A 23,962-nucleotide genomic window follows, 5' to 3' on the forward strand; every position below is an offset into this window, starting at 1 on the left:
TCCTGACTTCTCACCTCTGTCTCCCAATATAATGCAGCGTGTACTTTCTGTGTCTTTAAACTCTTTTGATTAGACCCCCATTCATACGAAACAGTTTGAGCACGTGTCCTCAAGATAGAGACACATTGATGAATTATGTACATGTCCATGTCCACAGTGAGGATATGTGCTCAGATTGTTTTATACTGATAATATAAAGTACATGTAATAGCAATTTTAAAATAAGATGAAAAGCAATGTTTTAAAATGTATTGATAACCATGATGGCTTCATATTAACAGCAGCTAATATTAAAAAAGGCACAATCTAGACTTGTTTCTGCTTATTCCTACTTTTGTTCTCATTGCTGGGCTTGCGCCAGTTCTGGTCTTCCGTGGCTCTCCTCCTGCCTCCCAACACCCTTTTTGCAGATGCCCTCGCTTTTAAGCATTCTCTAGGCTTAATTCAAATTCTCGAGACTCAGGAGCTCATGGATCCGGTTCACCTTAGGCCAGGTCAACTCATGTGAGTCTCTGTGATAAACAGTGTTGTTTTTGGCTTCATCACTTGGCATAAACATAGCTGCTCCAGTAGCAAGGACTGTGGGTGGGATAGCTTTATGGAGAAGGGGCCTGGTGAGGCTGAAATGGTGACTGGCCTCACCTTACACACAAATATGTCCGTGGGTGTGGAAGAGACACCAAAGTCTGACTTCCTCTGTGTTTCCTTTGCAGATTCATGCCTATATCCTTTTAAAGACCACTAGGCATATTAAGCAAAGTTTTTGTAATTTAACTAAACCAGAGAGCTCAGAAGTTTTAAAACCAGTCTCTTAAGACTGTTTTTAGACCAAGAGCAAACACTATTAAAATGTTGATGTAGTTCCTTTCAATCATTTACATATTTTAATATCAACTCTTCAAATTGCATATCCAGTTTTTTGTTTTTTAAAACCTCACCAGAGGATATTTTTTCCACTCAGAGAGTGGAAAGGGGAGAGAGAAAGGGAGAAACATCGATGTGAGAGAGACACATTGATTTGTTGTCTCCTGCAGGCACCTGACTGGGGCCGGGGATCATGCCCTTGGTCAGAATCGAACCCGGGACTCTTCAGTCTGTGGGTTGACACTAACCACTGAGCCAAACCGGCTAGGGCGACATACTCAGTTTTCACTTAATTTTATAAACTAATTATTTCCTCATCTTAATAAACTCTTCATAAATCTTTAATGTCTGCATAATCATTTAATAACAGTTTAAGTTTCTGACTTCTGTTATAATAGTTGGGCAGTGAATATATTTGTTTCTAAATCTATGGGTTTTATTTTTAAACATTATTTTCTTGGTATGTGTTATTAGAAGTAAAATTATAGGGTCAGAAGTTACGTTTATTTTTAAAACCGTAACCACTTTAAAGGCCCTTGATGCATTTTGCCAGTTTGGTTTCTTTTAAAAAATGGAACCAGTGTCCACCCCCATGGGGGTGTGTGAGTGCCTGTCTCCCTGTCAACCAGCCACTCGGGGGACGGATGGTTCCGGTGCTCCTACACCCAGCTGCAGGGCTCCATCCTGGATCTGCTCCTCTGTGGGGTGTTTATGTGACAAGGTGGTGTCATGTGTCTTCCCCACAAGAAAAGGCATTGTTACCAAGGCAAACAGTGATACTTGATACAGCTAAGTTCATGCCAGAGCCAGAGAGACCTTCACCACGGGGATTGTTGACAATTGCTAGAGGTGGTGGCGGTGCAGAAGTTACATAGTGTTCCTTTGGCCACACATGCTAATGGATTTGTTTTAATGTCAGAGCCCTTCTTAAATGAAAATCCTGTACACCCACACTAGAAAAATATGTATAATAAAAAAGTTAAAAGCCTTAGGAATGCCTTGTTTGTTAAGGTCACATGTTGTTGAACAAGGCCGTTTGCTCTTTTCTTTTTAACAGGAAAGGAAGTAGCCATGCTTTACTTCAAATTAAAAAAAAATTTTTTTAACCGAATTTCTAAGGAATTTCCAATATGGAAACAGTTACCAAGATATGCTCCCTGGTCACCAGGCACTTATAATTCCATGTAAATTTACAGTTAGAAACCGACACAGTTCTTTTTTCTTTGAATGAATGCCGAAAGGCAATTGGAGCATAGAGTCTCAGCTGAGAAATTTAGACACCTAAAGTGAGATGCTTCTTAATTTATCAGAAAAATTAAAGGCAATCAACTTTGTTTAAAAGGCAGTACATGGATTATTTAGAGAAGAAATATCCATTTATAGGAACATGCTTATTAATAAGTATTTGGTAAGGACGCAGATTTTGGTCTTTAGCTTCTTGCCTCATAAGATCAAGTCTAAATTCACCTCGAGCTGTTATTCCCAGTTTCCCGGGGGTGTAGGTGCCTCGCTCTGTGGGAGCGTGTGTTTGCTGTTCTACCCAAGAGGTCGCGGGGAGGACATGTCCATTTTTCTTTGTCAGGTACTTCAGTTTAAAACAAGTTGGAACTGGAAAGTCAATGTTTTTCCTCCACTTATACATCTCTACCTTGTCTTTGCAATAAATAATGATTACAAATACATGTAAATATAATTTTTAGAGGGCATATATGTCAAGCAGGAATTTTTAGTATGCCAATGCATTCTTTGCATCAGTATGTTTTAACAGATGAGGTAACTGGCTGTTTCTAGCGGAACAATCTTCCTCTCTTTTGATCTATTAGAAAATTTCTGAAATGTGATTTCTTGTCTGTCTAGGACGTGGAGAGGTTGTATCAAGTGGCAGATCTCTTTAGGTCTTGGTTTTTCATCCTTGTCAGCTTGTCCAACATTACCACCATCTGTATCCCTGTACAGTAAAGGTTAGATTTAACAGGGAGTTGTTTGTTTTCAGCATATTTTGAGAAAAAATATTAGAGCTGGAAGAGAATTTAATTACTGGCAGGCGGGAGAGTCTGACTTGCAGAATTTGTGATGCCGATGTGTTGCTGCTGTAGTTGGTCAGGTGCTTCCTTTATGTCCTCATGCGTTACCCCCATCACCAAAGAATCAGAGAACACAAGGTAACTTGTAAATGTGGAGAGCCTAGGCGAATAAATTAAAATTGCTGCCTTACCACACTCTAAAATTTATCTAATAAGCAGAAGTCAGGACTTTGGGTTTTGTTTTTAAAGGCCAGAAGTGTACTGTAAGTCACTGCCCGTGAGAAAAGGAAGTGGTGAGGCCCTGGCCGGTGTGGCTCAGTTGGTTGGGCGTGATCCCGTGCAACAGAAGGTTGCTGGTTCGATCCCGGTAGAGGGCCTGCAGGAGGCAGCAGATCGATGTTCCACTCTCACTTCTCTTTCTCCCTCTCTCTTCTCTCTCTCTCTCTCAAAAAAAAAAAATCAATAAAAACGGTTTAAAAAAAGGGAAAGTGATGAAGGGTAGCAGGGATTACAGAAGTCAGAGGCATTGTTTCGTTATTGTAAAGAAACTATGAAAATGGTTGACAGTGTTTCCTAACTCACTCCTCTTCCCTTGGGTTGATTGATGTTTGCTTTAAAAATCCTGAATGCAAAGACGGGAATTACTTCCTTGTGAGAATGATTGATGGAGAAAGGTCCGTCTTCCTCCATTACAAGGTGATGGAGATGCATACACTCTTTGAGAATGTTTACTATCAGCCCGGGTTAACAATAGATGAACAACGCAGTTCTCATCTTTGTAACTGAAGCCAGCTGCAATTAGAGGCTCAGAGGAGAAAGCTAGGAGTTGCTCAGGAGGCGTCATGACGGCAGGGGACCGGTGGGGCTGTGCCCATCCACCTATGCTCTGTGCTTCCAGAGCGTTTGCCATGGTCACCTGGGTTTGTCTTGATAGTGGAAGGAGTCATCTTGTCCCACAGAAGTAGGAATCACCGATGCATCACCAGCATCATCATGCCTTAGGCCTTGGGCTGCGATTATCTGAATGGCTCACCTCAGACTCACTCCTCTCTTGGGAAAGGTGACAGAAGTTCTGTGCCTGTAACATTCCATGGAGGCTCAGGAGCAGTAGGATGGTGACTGGGCAGGGCGCCAGCTGTCTGAGCTGAAATACCAGAGCCCGGGCTCTGATAATTAATGAGGTTTGAGAGAACATTTCCTTGGCATACTTACTTTACAGCTTGACCCAGTTGACTGGGGCACTCTGGGGAGACCAGCCTTAGTTTCCTTTCTTTCTTCCTAGAATGAAATGAAATGTGGCATTTGTATGATTGTTAATATATTTTTTAAAAGTTTTTATTGATTTCAGAGAGAGGGAGGGAGAGAGAGAGGGAGAGGGAGAGATAGGAAAACATCAATGATGAGAGAGAATCATTGATCAGCTGCCTCCTGCATGCCCCCTGCTGGGGATTGACCCACAACCCGGGCATGAACTCTGACTGGAAATCGAACCCTGACCTCCGGGTTGATGGGTTGATGCTCAACCACTGAGCAACCCCGGCTGGGCAATATATGATTGTTAATAATGAAATGAGCACCTGTGCCATCCCATTCTCAATAGGGAGGAAGCCTTTGTTTTGTAATTCTTTATAGAAAATATTACTCCTCTTTCTCTCTTTTAAATGTACATATATTTTAGATTGAAACCTGTACGTATTTTATCCTGTCTTTATACACACGGTGCAACTCGAAGTAATTTTTTTCTCGAGGACAAATTAAAAAAGCATCTTTTCAGATTATTTGTAATTTTGAGAAGGCTGACATTTGCTAGGCTTTATCTTATTTTTAATATAAAGCTTTCTCCCGCCTTGCCTGGTAAATGAGAGGTCTCTGGTACTTGTCTTAAATGTCGCAAATTAATTCATACACCAAAGTTGTGGGTTTGATCCTCAGTCAGGGCACATACAAGAATCAACCAATGAATACATAAATAAGTGGAACAGCAAAGCAATGTTTTTTTCTCTCTCCCTTATATCAATCAATAAGTAAAATGTTTAAAAAAAAAGTTAAAGCACAGAGGAAGCTACTATAGTACTTGCCCGAGGGTAAGTCACATGGTTGATAACAAAAGCCACATTCTTAGTCCTTTAGTAAGAGACTTCTGTTTTATGTAATACATTAATTAGAGAAGATCGTATTCTAGATAATAGCAAAGGATTAGCTTAAAGAATGGCTCTCAAGTATGGTGCCTGGACCAGCATCATTCATCCTCTGAAAGCGTGTTAGAAATTTAAATTTTTAGGACTTACCCAGACCTCCATATGCTTGTGATGCACTCTAACGTTTGAGAGCCACTGGCTTGATACAGTCTCCCCACAATTGTTCATGCAGTTTAAATGCTAGTGTTGCTGAGGGGATACACCTCAGGCAGGAAGCAGTGGGGGCAGCCTCCTTGGAGGCCCCCAGAACCTGACTTTTCACGGTGCAGGAGAGGAACTAATATTTGAGTTGCAGCTGCTACGCCTGGCACTGTGCCTGGCCTCTGCAGGTCTCCCGCATGCCATCCTCTCCCCAGCCCTGTGTGTGCCATTCGGGTGCGCCCTGTGCCTCAGGGGTAATTCCCCATTTTCTGCCTGCAGTCGCAATCCCAACAGCAATCTGTGCAGTTGGTTGTGGTTCTTTGACTGATAATCACTGGCCGTTGATATTCCACTTCATTTTGGGAGCTGTGCGTTGGCCCCTGGGGCATACAGTTTGTGTTAGGAAGCTTCCTGTGAAACCTGGTGCTTCTCTCCCTTTTTGTTTGTTTGCTTGTTTAACTCTCACTTGAGGATATTTGTTCCATTGATTTTCAGAGAGAATGGAGGGCGGGGGGAGATGAGAGACACATCAGTTGGTTGCCTTCTGCATGTATCCTGACTGGGGCCGGGATCGAGCCTGCCGCTGAGGTTCTCGCTCTCGGCTGGAAGCACACCAGGGACCCTTCAGTCCGCGGGCCGACGCTCTAACCACTGAGCAAACCCAAACCGGCTGGGCTAAACTTGGTGCTTCTCCCTGGAATAGTGATTTTGTTTCAGGCGCGTGGGAGAGTGGGAGAGGGACCTTGTCTGTCTCGTAAAGCACTTCATTCCCTGTGCCTAAGGCGAGGTGCTTGGTAAACAGCTGTTGTGAGAATGTTCACACTGACGCAAAGACTGTTTGTTCTCCTGAAGAGCTCGTGCCCACCCTTCAGACGCACGGCTCTGTCTGTGTAAGGCAGTGGTTCTCCAAGTGCGGTCCCCTCACCACCAGCAGCAGCGACGGGGACCTTGCTAAAAATGCTTTCTCGACCCCAGTCCAGACCTACTGAATCAGACTCTGAGGCCAGCAATTTCTGCCTCAATAAGCCCCAGGGTGATTGTGATTTATGCTAACATTTTAGAACCCCTGGCTTTAGGCATGAGGAACGTGTGTGTATGTGTGTGTGTGTGTGTTTTAACGGTGTTTAACCTTTTATAAATAATTCTCTGGGAAAGTAAAGATATTTCTCATTTGAACTTGGGGGGGCAGGAGCACACTGAAGCTCATTGTGGCATCTTCCAAAGCACCTGACAGCGCCACCTGCTGACCATTACCTGCTAGAACATCATTCCCCCAGAGCACAGCCAGGAGCCTGCTGTCACCACATCCCAGGTCACCCCAGATGTGGTCACTTCCTCCCACAGAGAACGGAATGAAGAGAAACACTGGAGAAGACAGAACTTTCCATCCTGGGCTTATGGTGTAAAGGGTAGAACTCAGCCAAATGGTAACTTTCCATCCTGGGCTTATGATGTAAAGGGTAGAACTCAGCCAAATGGTAACCCCATCAGAGGAAATCACTTTCTGATAGGATCATTAAAAAAAGCATTGTCCTTTGTTTTCTTTGCTTTAAGTGGAAATACTCTTCCTATTTTATGGATCTAGATACCAAGTAAGGAAGGCGTTTTGGATGCCTGAGTGCCCTTTATTCCCTACGTAATCTCTCTCGAGTGCGACCTTTCTTTTTTTGCTTTTGCCGAGCAATTGAGGTTAAAAAAAAGGGGGGAGGGAAGCCCTGGCCAGTTTTGCACAGTGGTTAGAGCATCGGCCTGAGGACTGAAGGGTCCCGGGTTCGATTCCAGCCAAGGGCAAGGGCATGTACCTCGGTTGCAGGCTCGATCCCCAGCCCTGGTTGGGGTGCATGCGGGAGGCAACCAATCAATGTGTCTCTCTCACACTGATGTCTCTCTCTCTGCACCCCCCTTCCAGTCTCTCTGAAAAGCAATGGAAAAAATATCGTCAGGTGAGGATTGAAAATAGAGAGTATTAGCAGTATAGTTTACATGAATAGCATTCAGTCATATATTTCATTTCTGATTGCTTAATCGTAAGGTGAAAAGCTATTTTCTTGAGTTCTCTATACAGAATTTTAAAAATTTAATATGTTTGTTTTGTCCCCCCTTCCCCCCGCTGGGACTGTATCACAGTTTAAGAATGTATTTTATAGCCCTGCCAGTGTGGCTCAGTTGGTTGGACATCGTCACCTGCACCAGAAGGTCACCGGTTTGATTCACGGGCAGAGCGCATGCCCAGGCTGCAGACCCAGTCCCTGACCCCGAGCCCAGTAGGGGGTGTGCAGGAGGCAGCCGATCCACGTTTCACTCTCACATCGATGTTTCTCTGTCTCCCTCTCCCTTCCTTTCTCTCTAAGAATTAATTTTTAAAAATCTTTTTTAAAAAAGTATATCTCATAGTTGATTTTTAAAAAAAACACACACAGAGATGTATAAATCTAGCTGTTTATCCATTGCTACAATATTAAGTTTTTAAGGAAAGATTAATTATGGCAGTTGGACTATTCTTTTCCATTTCAAGACATTGTACTTGGGTGGGAGAAATTATGCCTACCCTACCATTATCTGTCAGAAAACTGACAGCTCTCTAGACAGCTGTTTTCTCTCACCTCTGGATAATATTTAACTTTTATTTGAAATGTAGGCCCAAGCTATGCTAAGGAGACAAGCCTCTCCAAGGGGAGGGACCGAGAGCAGAGCACTCTTAACTCTTGGAGTTTTACTATTACATCTTGATTTAATAAACTTTCTGCAGCCGAAAGCAGGAGTGAAGATGGTAAAGCTTGCACACAGCATCAATTCTAAAAAAAAAAAAAAATGTTCTCTGGGTAACCAGCATGGCACGGAGGACCTGTGAAGGCTCTTCATCTAGAATTTCAGTCCAAGCAGTACATGAAACATTTATGCAGCAGGGCTCTGCCTCACCCCTGACCGGAGCGTGGGATCGGCTGTGTCCTGTTACTGCAGGCGTCACCAACGCAGAAGCTGCTGGAGCACCCTGAGTGGTATTTGGAATGTTCGGAAGTCAAGTACCTGTCATGGGGTTAGGTTTGTAGAGGCTGATAAAGTGTCCCTGGTTCCTAAACATAAATATTTATCTTGTTACCAGAATGGCACTTAATAGTAAGGACTCGTCACAGAGGAGGGAGAAGAAGAGGGTTGACTATTGCGGAACTTAAAAGAACGGGTGGTGCCGAAGCTCGTAACCTGGCGCGCTGCTGGGGGAGATGGGGTGGTCCCTGGGGCTGCCGTGAAGAAAGAAGTGGTACTAAAAACACAGCTGGGAAAACTTCTGTTACCAAGTCTTTTAAAAGGTCAATGCAAAGCTTATTTGTAAAATAAAAATTTAATTATAGATTTACTAACTGTGGATGCCTATTACATTCTACCTGTAAAAGAGGAATAGCACCTGCCTTTGTCAGGTGCTCTTTGTAAGGATTATAAGAATAAGGTACCTTAGGGATGTGCCCTGACCAGGAATTGAACCCACCACCTTTTGGTGTACGTGGGGATGTTCCAGCCGACTGAGCCACCGGGCGGGTTCAGTCCCCACTCGGGGCGCGTGCAGGAGGCAGCCGATCTTAATTTCTCACATCAGTGTTTCTCTCTCTCTTCCTCTTTCTCTAAAAATCAATAAAAATTTTTTAAAAACCACCCTCAGGTGTGGATTAAACAGAAAAAAGAAGCAGCAGAAGGCGCCTTGGCAAGTACTTAGTAACAACAATTTTTTTGTTTGTTTTAACAGTGATGACTTCCATTCATGACTTTACCTGCATTTTTTTTTTTTTAATCCTCCGAATAGACCAGTGAAGTAGTGGTGTTTCCATTTTAGAGGTAAAATTTTAAAAATGAGGACACTATTTGCAACACATAAGACAAAGTTCCTATGTAGTATCCTGATGAAAGGATACCTCTGTATCCTTACGGTAAGGATCCTTTTTGTGGAATAGGCTTGAATGGGTTTTGCTCCTTGTAGCCAAAGGTTCACAATGAACATACCAGCTTCTCTCCGTTATTAGGCTACTAAGTTAATAATGTCTCTGATAGACAAAGAGGTAGGACAAATGAGTAAGATGAACGTTCTGACAGAAAAATAAAGGACATACACAAGAAGCACACAAAGGTAAGAAATGTTCCACCTCAGATATACTAATGAAAATGAACTTTAAAAATCTATAAAAGAGGATAGTTTAAAAAAAAAAAAAAAGTACTTCTACCTGGTGTTAGAGGGAGTGTGGCGAAGTGCACTGCTCATGGACCGCTGGAGCGTAGAGTGGCTGAAACATTCTGTAGGACAAGTTGTCAGCAATCAAATCTATATACTTTCCATGCATCTGACCCATGACTTGATCCCTAGCAAATACTTAATGGTGTGTTCGAGGATATCCGTCTCACTATTATCTATGTAATCAAAAATTATGATGACTTAAGTGCTTCAAGGGGATTGTACAGCCATTAAAAATAAAGATATAGAAGACTATGAAGTGACACAATACTTCCGTCAGAATAAATTGGAAAAGCAGGTTACAAATAATGCCATGTGATTCATTTTTAATAGAAATTATAGATACTTACACGTGTGTATTATGTTTATAAATGTGTCATGCGCACACACCAAAGCGGAAAGGAGATTTTAAAATGCTAATAGTGTTTTAATTTTCTTTCTTTATTCATACCTGATTTTTCTAAACTTACAGTAAAAAACAAGCACTACTTTTAAGGGAGAAAAAAATGTTTACAGTTACCTTTCTGACAATTCAGCTTAACTTAAATAGATTACCCGGTATCTGACCTGAGCCTGGACTTCTGCTCTGTTGATCTGATACATTTTAGTGTTTTTTCTTTTTCTCTATTAAATGAATAACTATCGTTTACCTAAAGTAAGGAAATATAAGTAGTCATATGTTCAGACTTGAGAGCATATAGCTGTTGAATAGCTCTGTAAGGTTTCTTGGAGAACCAAAACCCGGCATGCAAGGGTGGTGTTGAGGGAAGAGGGGTTGGAAGAATTAGCCGTCAGTTATTTTTACTTGAGCTCTGTGTGCATGGAGATGTGAGGAGCAAGGGAGGGAGGGTGAGGTGAGGTGTTTCATTGGGCTGTTCAGTCACATAAACTTCAGGGTAGGAAAGGACCAGCACAAACCTTTTGCTTGCTGACCACAGTTAGGAGGAGTCTGCTCCTTTCCAGTTTCCCCTCGATCCCCTGCAGTCTACACCCTGGACCAGCCCTGTTGAAAATTGCCCTCAGGGGTGACCAGTGACATCCTTACTAATTGTTAACTCCAGTGACAGTATTCAGTTCCCACCCACAGCATTTGTCACTCACCTTTCTTTGGGCTAATGTGCCTCTCCCCTCTCACGGTGGTCCTACCCCTGTGACCACCCGCGGCGTCACCTTTACCCGGTTGTCCACCCCCTTTCATCTTTTACTGTCTTCTACTCAGTCCCCATAGAATTTGCATTTCGTCTTGGGACTTCAGCCACCTTTTTTGAGGTTAATTCTAGGAAGTGGTCTTTTCCCACTGTGAGTCATCCCTGTTGTTGCTTGGAGTTTGGTCATAAAATGATTTTTTGAAATTAGAATACATTTGCTTTGACACAAAATCTACAAACATTGGCCATGCTTAAAGCTCATCTCCGTGAAGAGGCCCCTGGATTGTGCATGAAGGTCTACTCTTGAGGGCGGAATAAGCCCCTTGTGTGAACTTGGTTGCACAACAGTGTGAATGTATGTGATACCTCTGAACTATGCCCGGCCGGCACTGCTCAGCAGTTGAGCATCCACCTGGGATCCAGGAGATTGAGGTTCGATTCCTGGTCAGGGCACATGCCCGGGTTGTGGGCTCGATCCCCAGCAGCGGGCATGCAGGAGGCAGCCGATCAGTGACTCTCATTGATGTTTCCATCTCTCTCTCCCTCTCCTTTCCTCTCTCTGAAATCAGTAAAAATATATTTTAAAAAAATGCCACTGAACTATGTACTTTAAAAAGAATGGTTAAGATGTTAAATTTTACATGATCTGTATTTTACGGCAATAAAATATTTGTTTTAAAAAAAGAAAAGAAAGTGGTGGCGTTAATAAGAATCTTACCTCAAGGCACAAAATCTTGTCAATGTCAAAAAGCATTTGCAGAGCTGATGCAAAAAATCTGGATTTGTAAAAATTCTAATGTCCTCCATGCTGAAGTGCAAAAACTAACTTAAAATGATCAGAATAGCCCCTTTCCAGCTGGACAACTAAGCTCAATAAACACAAGACATCAGACAGTCCTGTTAACCCCACAGTGTGAGGGTTAACTTGTCTGAAAGGTGGGCCTTGCCAGAGGGGTAGGAAAAGCTGCATCTTGCATGGGGAATGATAGCTCCCAATGCAGGGTGTGTGCATTCTTTGGAACATAAGACTTATCTGATTAGAACAGAGGGTGTTTGTTGGAAATTGAAGGAACATAAGAGAAAGTAGACCTACGCTATGGAAGAACCTGAAAGTCAGCAGAGGAGTTTTGTTTTATGTGTGTGTTTTCAGTGGAAGAGAAATTTATTACCACCGTGAATAAGACTGTAAGAGAATGCTAGACTTGGAAGTTAGAACAGTGAGCTTCAGAGGTGGAGCTAACCCTGAGAGGTGGGGTGGGAATGACTGTTGAGTACCTGCTGTATGTCAGGTGCAAGATCTCATAGGTCTTATTCTTACAGCATCCTTAAGGGTAGATGATATTATTCCCATTTTATATAAAACACACTGAATTGTTTTTTATATACTTACTGAATTCAGAGAGAGGAAAGGAGAGGGAGAGAGAGAGAAACCTCAATGATGAGAGAGTCATTGATCCGCTGCCTCCTGCACGCCCCCTGCTGGGGATGGAGCCCACAACCCGGGCATGTGCCCTGACCGGGAATCGAACCTCGATCTCCTGGATCCCAGGTTGATGCTCAACCGCTGAGCCATGCCAGCCAGGCAGCACACTGAGTTTTGAGGAAATATAATTTGTCTGAAGTTCTGCAGAGTGCTTGGGCCAGGATCCAAGCCCAGGGATATCTGACTTCAAAGCACAATGAGGATGGAGAACATTGAAACCAGTTCTTCGTATTATAGTGAAGAGAACTGACACCCAGGCGATAGGGGACCTGTTCAAGGTTATACAGGTAATAGGATGAAAGCAACTGTTCTGCAAGAGAGAGCGGATAGGTGGTGAGCGGCAGGGAGAGGACAGGTTAGAGCCTGCTCTTACAAACAGGTAGGGGTGCCAAAGAATTGGGTAATAGTGGTGGATTGGAGTGAAAAGGAAGAGGTAGAGAGCGGTAGGACATACTGGGGAAAGCTGTGGTGAACTGATCTTGGAATGAAGGGTGATGGGGAGGATGACTTGAAAATTATCCCGCGGTTTTAATCCCAGGGGACTGCCATTTACAGAGACAGTCTGCAGGGGAGCTAGTTTTAAGAGATAGGCCATGTGTTTTTGTGGAGTGGTCTGACCGAAATGACAGATAATTAAAAGATAAAATTGATGGTATTCCTGGCTGACTGATAAATATGGATAAATGCATCGGAGAACAGCAGTGGAAGTGAAGGTGAAAGGCCGTGAGGAGCCAGCTCTTTTCTTGGACGTGATGGTGAGAGATACACCCCAAGAGCAGGCAACTAGCTTTTACCTAAAGCCAAGGAGACTTGTGTTTGCACGGTGTCCTAGGTTCTCTTTATTCTGGCCTGCCCCTTCCACTCCAGTAGGAAAATCACTTAAGTAAGCGTGGATTCCTGAACTGCATAGCTGTCCCTCACAATTGATTCCCCTTTCCTGCAGGACTGGCGCCTAGAAAGGAATATTTTTCCAGCACATTTTCCTCAACAAGATTCTTTTTGTCTTTCAGAATGATTGTCATTGTACTGGATGGACTGCTGAACTGTTGAATTCCTTCCGTCTTTTGACCACACTAGGAAATTGTCCATGGAGTTGAAATATTTGTTGCAGTAATTTCTGGCCTTACATAATTGAGGTAAGCTATACTTTCTTTCCATATACCTATCACGAAGTTGTAGTGCTTGCCTCTTTTAACTTTGCTTTTTAAGAGACATTAATCCATTTCCCCCCTACCTTTTGTGCTCCAGTAATCCCTCTGAGTGCCCCTCATCTGCAAATGTATATGTGGGTGCAGAAAAGACGTTTATAGGATGAAATATGAGCAAGCTGTTTGACTCTGAAGAATAAAGGGGAAAATCTATTACTCTCCTTAGTAAATCAATAAAATATTCCATTTCCATAAACACACTATTCATGGAATAGATTGTGCTAGAGAAAAATCAGTAGATTGAAAGGAGTATTATTAAGGCTACTTGAAAAAAAATGGAGATACTTAAATATTAATATATTGCTGGCTTTATTCAAGTAAAGCAAATCTAGAAAATACAGAGAATTTAAAAGAAAAATGTCTGATATTTTAGAGAATTGATATTAAAACTGTTCTGCATTATTTGTAATATTTGTAGTGATGTGTGTGTTCATTTGCTACATTTTTTTAAATGAGTCACAGCACATGCTTGCTCAGTGCCAGGCTCTGTAGCCCAAGCATTTTATATACATTAATATATTAATTCTCACTACCCTGTGAAGTTGATACATTTCTTACCCTCATTTAAACGTAACAAAATTGAGAAGTTAAATGAGCTGCCCATGCTTCTACAGCTGGTAAACCCACTCAGAACTTGAAGTAGTCAGATACCAAAACCTGTACCAATGGGGTTTCTTACACACTTCTTTTCCTTAACAAAATTCTTGTTCCTTTTTTGCTATAGCATCATTTTAAATGACTGCACCAAATTCACTTAGGTGGGGATGCAGCGGTTTCTCTACCCCATCTCCTTCTTTTGGACATTTATTTGTTTTCCTGTAGTTACTTTCAGAAATAACATTGCAGTGCACACGTTTTATGTACATCCATGGTTCACCTAAGATAAATTACTGCAAGTGGTCTTGCCGCGTCAGTGGGAGTGTGGGAATTTACTGTTCAGGTTTTGATACGCTCTGCTAATTTATCTTCTCAAAAGGCCGTACCAGTTTATAGTCTCACTAGCAGCACATGGAAGTGCCCGACGACCCTAAGCCCTTGGCAATATTGATAGTTAGCAATTTGGATACTTTTGTTTGCCTTTTTCTTTTTTTAATCCTCACCTGAGGATATTTTTTCCATTGATTTTTAGAGAGAGTGGAAGGTAAGGAGATGGGGGGAGAGAGAAAGAGAGAAACATCCATGTGAGAAACACATCGATTGCCTCCTGCACATGCCCTTACCAGGACCAGGGATGAACCCGCAAAGGTACATGCCTTTGACCAGGAATCAAACCTGCGACCCTTGGGTTTGCAGGCCGATGCTCTGACCATTGAGCAACACCGGCCAGGGCTGTTTGCCTTTTAAAAAGATTCAAGGTGTCCTCATTCAGGTCCATGTTCTTGCTTCTAATACTCTAGAGCCATGGCCTCCTGACTGGTTTCTTTCTCTGTACTCTCCCTAGATCTCACTGTCACAAAAGGAATTGCAGGACAGTGGGTAAAAGCATGGGCCCTAGAGCTAGATGCCTGGGTTCAGATCTTGGCTGCACGACTCTGCCTCAGTTTCCCCATCAATAAAATGATGATTATAATTAAACCTCTCTTGTAGTGGTGCTAATGGATGTAAAGTACTTTAGAGCAGTGCCTGATTCCTGGTGCATGCTTCATTCATTGTCGGCTGCTACTGTGGTCTTCCAGAAGTCCTGCCTCATATAATTAAAAAACCAAAGGTTATACAGTGCTTGTTTTGAATGAAATATGATTACTACCAAATTTGTAATTCACAGTAGAAACTAAAGTGCTGACATTGTAGTATTGTTAGCACAGTGGCCAACCTGCAGGTCACGGATGACCACCCCTGCCTCAGTTGATGCTGAGAGGTCAAGGATTACGAGGAAGCAGTAACAACAGGAATAGCTGGAATGTTGAAAGTGCATTGTAAGCTCACAGAGCACTTTCACACGCAGTATCTTACCTGATCCTCACAGCAGAACTGTGAGGGAGGTGGAGTAGCTATTATTAACCTCGTTTTACAGAGGAGGAAGTTGACTTGGAGGAATTAAGTGACTTGCTCACTTGAGGTCATGGAACATGGTCAGTGGCAGAGCAGGGTGTGCACTCAAGGCTGTTTGTAAATCTACACTCCCGATGCTTCATGATGATGAACTGAGGAGGTGCAAGTGTAGATCCCCAGATCTAAAAGTCGAATCTCTTCCCTGTGGTTTCCACATAGACTACCTAGGAAGCAGGAATGCCTTGATGTTACTTCCCGGAATCTGTTCTTCACAGAGCAGAGTGGTCTCTTTGAAGTGCAGTCACTTCTTGGCACACCCCTGCCTGAGCCCAGCAGGACATTCTTCCTACCGTGGCCTGCAAGGCCAGGCATGATCTGGCTTCGCCTGCTCTCCAGCCTTACCTCTGTTACTCACTCTAGAACACAATGTTCCAGCCCCACTGGCTTCCTTTCAATTCAAGGAACACCCCAATCTCTTTCTTGCCCCGAGACGCTGTTTTTTTGCTTGGAATGTGTGCTTGTGCATGTGCGTGCGTGCACACACGTGCTCTCACACATTTCTTATCAATGACTACTCCTCCTTCAGGGAGGCAGTTCCCGGAGAGACCCTGGAGCAGGCTGCTTGGGTTCACTTGGCTTCCCCATTCCCGAGCTCAGTATCCTTGGGCAAGTTACTGCACCGCTACTCACCTGTAACATAAGAATCATCATCATAATAGTATCTGTCCCAGAACTTTTTTTTAGAACTAAGTGGGTTAATTCATGCAAAGCTCTTAGAAAACTACCTTGTATGTAGAAGTGCACATCCGTGGTTAGCTGTTATCAAGATCGTCATTTTTCAGGCTTCAGCTTAAATCTCACCTCAGTCAGAGTGCCATCCAACATTGGTTATTTTCTCTGTATCTTCTTCGTAATCCTGCTTTCCCCCCTTTGTGCATGGGTCAGTATGTAATTTTTTTTTTTTTTCTGTTTCCCCGTGTGTCCTGTGACTACAGAGGGACAGGGGCTGTGTCTGTGTTGTCCACATCTGGGTCTTGGCTGCTTAGCATCTAGTGTTTCTAGAATGAATGAATGAATAACATCTCCAGTCACAGGATTGAAATTCTACCTACATTTTCGTACTGTAGTGTGATGGTTTTATTTCATATTATAAAATATTTCATCCCGCCCAGCCGGGCATGGCTCAGCGGTTGAGTGTCTACCTAGGATCCAGGTGATCGGGGTTCGATTCCTGGTCAGGGCACATGCCCGGGTTGTAGGCTCGATCCCCAGCAGGGGGCGTGCAGGAGGCAGCCGATCAATGACTCTCTCGTCGTTGATGTTTCTGTTTCTCTCCCTTTCCTTTCCTCTCTCTGAAATTAATAAAGATATATTTAAAAACAAAAATTTTAAATATTTCATCTGTATGAAACTTAGTTTGAAGTGTGATCTGAGATATAAATGAAAACTAATTTATTTCCCAGATGAGTAGCCAATTGCAATTTTTGTAATTTTTTTTTGGGGGGGGGGTGTATTAATCCTCACCTGAGGATATTTTTTTCCATTGATTTCAGATAGATTGGGAGGGAGGGAGAGAGAAAGAAATATTGATATGAGAGAGACATATCAGTTGGCTGCCCCAATTGGGGCTGGGGATTGAACCTGCAACCCAGGTACATGCCCTTGGCTCGGAATTGAACCCACAACCCTTCAGTTTGCAGACTGATGCTCTGACCACTGAGCAACACCAACCAGGGCTGTAATTTCTTTTAAAGAAAGCTTCAACCCAAATTATAGCCCTTAGGAACTCTGATGTTTCTTTTGTTTGTATTTCTCTCCTTGAGCAATTTTTTTTAAGTTGTTTTTTTTTTCAAAGAGAAAAGGGTGAGGGAGGGGGAGAGAGACTAGAGAGAGAAACATCAGTCGGCTGCCTCCTGCACGCCCCCTACTGGGGATGGAGTCCACAGCCAGGGCATGTGCCCTGATGGGGAGTCCAACAGCAACCTTTTGGTATAAGGGACATCGCCCAGCCAACTGAGCCACACCATGCTCCTTGAGTAATTATTTTGCAAAAAATAAATGCAGAAACTGTTCATCTAGTTGAGTCACGTTGCTCAAGAGTGTGCTGGCCCAGTACCAGGAAAGATGCTCCTGGGGTCACCTGCCATGGCCTAGCCTCCAAGAGGAAGACATGATGTTACCAACTTAGGGGCTTGTTTCATTTGCTCAATATCTACTGCTGCAAAACCTGCTAGATATTTTAGACAGTCTTGTTTTAGATATCCTGTTTGCCCTTTAAAAAAAAAATTATTGAAACCTAGAAACTTCAACATCCCAATGACAACATTGCTTTTCTTTAACTGCTTCTTGCATTTAGATGAGAGACAAAAATGCTTTGGCAGACCATGTGTTGCAGTCTTTGGTTTGGAAAAATTGGTCACCATTCTTTTCCCTATTTTAACTTTTAAAATTAAAATTAATGACAAAAATAATACATGTCCATCGTCACATATTTAAATCATAAAAGGTGTGTACAAAAAAAAATTGACTCTTGCATATTACTTTCTGGTCTACCCCTTAATATAATCACTGCTGAGTTTATTGTATATTCTTTTAGACTTTTTTATGTTTAGTAAATGTACAGGGTGGGGCAAAACTAAGTTAGCAGTGTGAGTACGTGAAACAGTTTATTCTTGTATTATTAATTAATTACTGTATTATTTTCCACACGAACAACTGTAAGCTATTGATCTTTACACACACACACTTGCATGCTTTTTTGGTACAATGTTATAAACCCACTTTCTTATACACATCAGTGGGCCTTAAAGACACTTGAAGTCTTTGTTTTGTGGCTGGCAGCGTCTTAGAGAAGTCACTAATTGATGTTTTCCCAGGGCTTCAGACGCCGAGTCCTGCTTAGTTTGCTCGCAGCACTGGATATAACCTTCCGGAGGGCAGGGGCTCGGGCACTTCAGGAATGTGGTGTGATCTGATAACGATTTTCCTCGCACTGCAGAGGAAGAAATGAGGGCTGAAGGGGGAGCCAGTGCAGTGGGAAAGGAGAACATTCTTCTAAGTTCACGAGGGCGTACATTTAGCAAAATGTTTTTCACTGGGTTATTGTAACAAGTAGTTTGATTTCCAGGGAAACAGGGTGGCAGATGGGTGCTGTCAGGTTATAAAATTTTTCATTACTTTGCTCTCAGCGTTCTCTTTCGCCTCTTCTGTGGTTGTTGTCACTGGTCCATGAGAGCAGAAGGTGAAGTTTGGGAGGGAGTAGGGTGGAGGGCAGTGACCCGCCCGGCTGTGCCCTTCCCCAGCACGGGAAAGCCTGCAGTTGGCCGCCGGCTTCTGATCGATGGCAGGGCCCCAGAGCGCCGACCGCGCGGCTCCGTCAGTGATGGGGCGCCCGGCCCGTGCAGAATCGCGCTCGCCCGGGTTCCCGCAGCGCCCACCTTATGGCACCGCGCACGGGACAATTTACAGCAGGGGGCCTATCTCCTAGTTTCAGCTCTCTCTGTTTTTCTGCCTCTTAATAAACTGTGATGTCACAAAGCAATTAAATAGTAGTGTAGTTTTCAGGCAGAAGGCGGAGAGAGGCCAGCCAGGGGAAAAGGCCAGCATGATTGACGGAGGCTGGCCGGAGATTTACATCGGGAATAACCCGTGCTTCAAAACTTTCTTCACTTTCTTGCGGGAACTGTGGGGTAAATCATACGCCCGCAGGATGGATGATTAAAAATGCAGGAGTTATGATTTCTTTTCGACTTTGTAAGCCTCTGAATCCACCTCAGCATAGAGTTCTCATTTCCAGATCCTGATGGGGAGAGGGAACCAGCCCTGCCACGGACTGAAGGGAAGCAGAAATACTTTAGAATCTTAAATCGTTAATAAGCTTGAGATTATTTATATTTTGTAAAATGCCTTAAGAGTCAATGAATTAAAGTGGGGAATTCATGAGTTGGTTGTTGTTGTTTTTTTCCTTTAAACTCAGATCCACAAGGGTAGATATTTTTCAGTAGTCAGAAATTTTGAATGGCGTTTTAATGGATAGGTTCTAGAATTTTTAAAATAGCAGTAATTTTGAATAATGACACTTAAAATGAGGAAAATTTTGAACAAAATTGAACATAAAAACCTGGAGAGTTACGATTCCCTGTCCTTCTTCCAGCCTCCTTTCACATATAAAATAAATTCTTTTGATTTAGCCGCTCTGTATTGATGATGAACTGTTTATTCCAATGAAGAGAATTAAAAAATAAGGATATATAAGTTCTACATGTCATCCTTTCTTATTACAGAAACAATTTGATTTTAAGAAGTGTCGAAAAACTGCTTCTTGATCTGTAGATTTTTGTTTCTTCCCTAATAGTCATGTTGAAATGGTGAAACCAAATAGCTGAAATTAGAATGCGATTTTTGGTGCCAGTTGAGAGCAGGATTAACTAAGAGTCAATTGATGTGACCCAGAAAATAACTGGCTAAGAGGACACCGCTTTGCCTGGTGTGACTTCCTGTTGCCTGCAAAGCCCTGTGAAGGGGACACTGAATGCCTTAGCAGGAGCACCCCGCTCCCAGTGTTACCATCACAAAAAGTATTAGAACCAGAGGGTTCACTGCAGAGAGGCCTGCTGCTCCTTAGCATGTGCTTCCCGGCAGGCTGCTTGTGGGAAGACGTGTGCTGAGCCAACAGAAGTGTTCCTTTTTCCAGCTTGTAAAATGGTAGCAAATAGCTTGTATACCCAATCAGTAAATCTTTTTGAAGGCCCTACTCAGGGTCCAGTGGATGAGCCCTGACTCAGTTTCCTCACCTGTGAGAGAGGGTGTGGGGCTTCTTTGAGGGTTTGGGTGGAGGGGAGAGAAAAGGCAGCCAGGGCCGACCGCCCTCTCAGCTCTCACTCTGGGCCGTTTCTCAGGAAATGGATCCTTCTGCTGCCTGGGGCCAGTGCTCATGTACGGTCCCTGGCTTCGGATGTGTTTCTTTTCTCCTGGCCAGAGTCCCTTACCCAGAGTGTTCCACACACAGCAAGGCATCTGGATGCAGAAGATGCTCATCTGCACTGGCACCACTGTCTCACTCTTCCATGGTCTTATTTAATTTATAGTTTTTAGTGAACAAGTCCTTTGTCTCTTCCATTAAATTTATTCTTAGGTATTTTATTCCTCGGATGCAGTTTTAAATGGAATTGTTTTCTTAATTTCTTTTTCAGATTGTTCATTCCTGGTGTATAGAAACACAACTGTCTATTCATTATTTTTAGTGCTTTTTTTAATTTTATTTAAAATTTTAAAAAGTGGTCTCTACTGGGTATTTAAAAGAACAGGTAAGAACCCAACACTGCCCCTTCAGACTGTTCCCTTGCGTCGCCCCTGTTAAATTATATATGTAATAGATTATGAATATCTGTTTCAGTACATCTAAAATTACCTTATTCCTCTTAAACACTGTAGATTGTACAGGTGTACCATACTTTAAAGGTATTGTTGTTTTTTAAATGAGCATTTAGTGTGTTTTCGGCTTTTTCTATTATAAACTGCAACAATTAACAACCTGGTCCCTATGTCAATGTATACTTGTGTATTTCTTTCTTTCTTTTTTTTTAAAAATATATCTTTATCGATTTCAGAGCGAGGAAGAGAGAGGGAGAGAGATAGATAGAAACATCAATGATGAGAGAGATTGATCGGCTGCCTCCTGCACGCTCCCCATTGGGCATCGAGCCTGCAACCCAGGCGTGTGCCCTGACCAGGAATCAAACTGCGATCTCCTGGATCCTAGGTCAGTGTTCAACCCCTGAGCCACGCCCGGATGGGCTAGTTTTGTTTTTAACTGCCTGTTTAGTACAGACATAGATGCTAGCCAGCTACCTAAGAACGTCACAGTGAGTAATTAAGTGCTTGGAGAAAGGAAGGGTGTGTCTAGCCCTTTTTATTTTCTTACAAGGTGGTAACACATATAATCATCTAAATAGAACATAAATAATACATTCCTTTTGCATATGTTTATGAGCTGTGTAAAAACAAGCTGTTTTTAAACTCATTGCTAGTCCAACTTAATATTGTTAGGTGAGGAAGCAACTAGTAGCACATATGTGCCCCTTGGGCTTTTCTCTCTCCTTCCCTCTGCACAGCCCACCCCATTACTAACCTGTCTTCTGTTATCTCCCCCCCCCCCCCCCATTACTGGCAGTCATTCTTAAATAGCTTTGAATTTTATGCCAAAAGATCTTTTGTTTGTTGACAGATTCTGCGGATACCCAGTGTTCTTTTCTTTGGCACCATCCAAGACCAGTTTGGGAATTTACTAATGCATTCTAAAGTTAATGACTTTGTTTTTGTTCAGGACTAACTGAAAAGTGTAGCTAAACTCCAGAAGGCAAGCTGTAATCAATTTTGGGGACAGTTGCTGTGATGTTCTGTGTGTGTGTGTCTTGTGCCTCGTGCCTTTCTATGCTTTTCCATGGTTAACTAAGGAAAGCAGAGGAAGCTGTTTTTGTAAAATGCCCAGAGAAAAGAAAGCCAAATGAAAGCGAGGCATAAGGGCAACCACAGTTGCTTTCCTCTGCCATCAGTTTTTAAAAACTTGTTATTTTGAAATAGTTTTAGACTTGGAGAAAAGTTGCACAGATAGTACAGAATTTACCTACACCCTTCTCTAGCTCCTGCCAGTGTTAGCATCTCCCATAATCAGTATAGTGATCAGAATCACGAGATTTAAATTGGGATGATACTTTTAGCTAAACTACGGACCTTATTAGCATTTCGTCTGGTTTTAGTTCTGTGTCCTCAGGCGTCTGCGAACCTCAGTCTTCCCTTGTCTTCCATGATAGTAATACTTTTGAACAGCACTGGTCAGTTATTTTGTTGAATGACCCTGAATTTGGGGTTTTCTGATGCTTGCTTTGAAGGTTGTGCATTTTGGGGAGGAATACCACGAAAGTGACGGTGTGTTTTCTCCCCTCAGTGGTTACTTGATGTCATGGTCTCTTATTGTTGGTGCTGCTAACCTTGATCACTTGATTAGGTAGTTTCTCTGGGATTTCTCCACTATAAAGTGACTTTTATTCCCTTTGTAGTGAATAAATATCTTGGGAGGAGATACTTTGAGACTATGCAAATATCTTGTTTCTTCTCAAGCTTTTTTACCCACTGATTTCAGCATCCGTTGGTACATCTTGCCTGTAATTATTATCACTATACTATTTGCCTAATAGTGACTTTATGTCTTCTTTATTCCTTGTACATTTCTTTATTTATTGGGATTATTCTGTAAGGAAAAGCTGTCCTTTCTTTCACACACACACACAGACACACACACACACACACACACAGACACACACACACACACACACACACACACACACACCCCCCCCCAGCATGGACTCGTGCATAGTTATTTTATTCTATGGGTTCTAATCCAGTACTATCATTATTTTATTTTATTGCTCAAATTGTTCCAGAGTTGGCCATTGGGAGTTCCCCCAGGTTGGCCCCAGTGCCTTTTGACATGTGCCCATTCTTTGTCATTTTGTGGCACCCCCAGGTATTTCAGACGTATCTTGTATTTTCCTTGCCCTAGCCCTGGAATCAATCACTTCCTCAAGAGTCCTAGATTCTTTTATTGCAGAATGGTGTTTAAAAACCAGTATCTATGTGTTAGGTGTGCTCATTGCAACGGGGGTACCATTGCTTCCTTCTACCAGTTTTAAAGCCAGCTCTCCTCTATGAACACGAACGTAGTGGGACTGAAAGTTGCTCTTGAAACTGCTAGGTAATAAATAATTTTGATCAGGCAACTTATTGGTGGGTTATTAAAAATAATTGCACATTGGGAAGCCTGTAGACAAATAGGTATTTTGACTATAAATGGGTTAACTTTTTGTGGAAAAGTGTTTAATATTGAAAGGCTTATGTTAGCATTCAGACATCCCTAACATTCTTGTATTTTTTTTTTTAATATATCTTTATTGATTTCAGAGAGAGGAAAGGAGAGGGAGAGAGAGAAATAGAAACATCAGTGATGAAAGAGTCACTGATCGGCTGCCGCCTGCAAGCCCCCGACTGGGGATCGAGCCCACAACCCGGGCATGTGCCCCGACCGGGAATCGAACCCCGATCACCTGGATCCTGGGTCGACGCTCAACCGCTGAGCCACGCCCGGCCGGGCTCTTGTATTTTTGACTCTCATTTTTAGTCCACTTCGTATTTTAAGGTAATGAGAATAACTTTTGGTCCTCTATGAGTTATAGAAGGTAAATGCTATCTAATATATATCTGTGTGTTTTACTCAGTGTCTAAGTACAGATTGACCGTCCTATAGTAAAATAATTTCACTTTTGCATAGGTCATTATGTAGCACAAAACTTTTGATAAATTATTTATGACCTTATAATTTAATTTATGTAGGCAGAGAACTTTGATAAAACATTTTTATTACTTATAAGCATTGAGGGCCTCTTTTCCTTGGAGATCCAACATAATTTTTTTTGAATGCTGCTTTTAAGTCTTGCTAAGTGAATCTTGCCTAGATGAAATTACAATGTCACTCTTTTTTCCTCTGTAATTTTTCATATTTCTGTTATATCTCAACTCTCTTGGCCAGCAATTTCTGTGATAATTTAATTAAGCATGAAGTCAAGGCTTTTTTTTTTTTTTAAGTACTCAAAGGTCTTGAATTAATAGAACTAATACTTTTACTGTCCC

General features: G+C 42.4%; 1 protein-coding gene across 8 annotated transcripts in view; it reads left to right on the forward strand.

Moving 5' to 3' along the window:
- Nucleotides 1-23,962, forward strand: part of KANK1 (KN motif and ankyrin repeat domains 1) — a gene marked incomplete at its 3' end in the record, with an annotated part of 179,362 nt that overhangs the window by 49,969 nt on the left and 105,431 nt on the right. For all 8 annotated transcript variants that reach the window (XM_081152475.1, XM_081152478.1, XM_081152473.1 and 5 more), the window contains one exon: nt 13,088-13,213. The remainder of the gene's footprint in view (nt 1-13,087; nt 13,214-23,962) is intronic.

Source organism: Miniopterus schreibersii, assembly GCF_964146895.1.
Source record: "Miniopterus schreibersii genome assembly, chromosome: 11".
Classification (NCBI taxonomy): domain Eukaryota; kingdom Metazoa; phylum Chordata; class Mammalia; order Chiroptera; family Miniopteridae; genus Miniopterus; species Miniopterus schreibersii.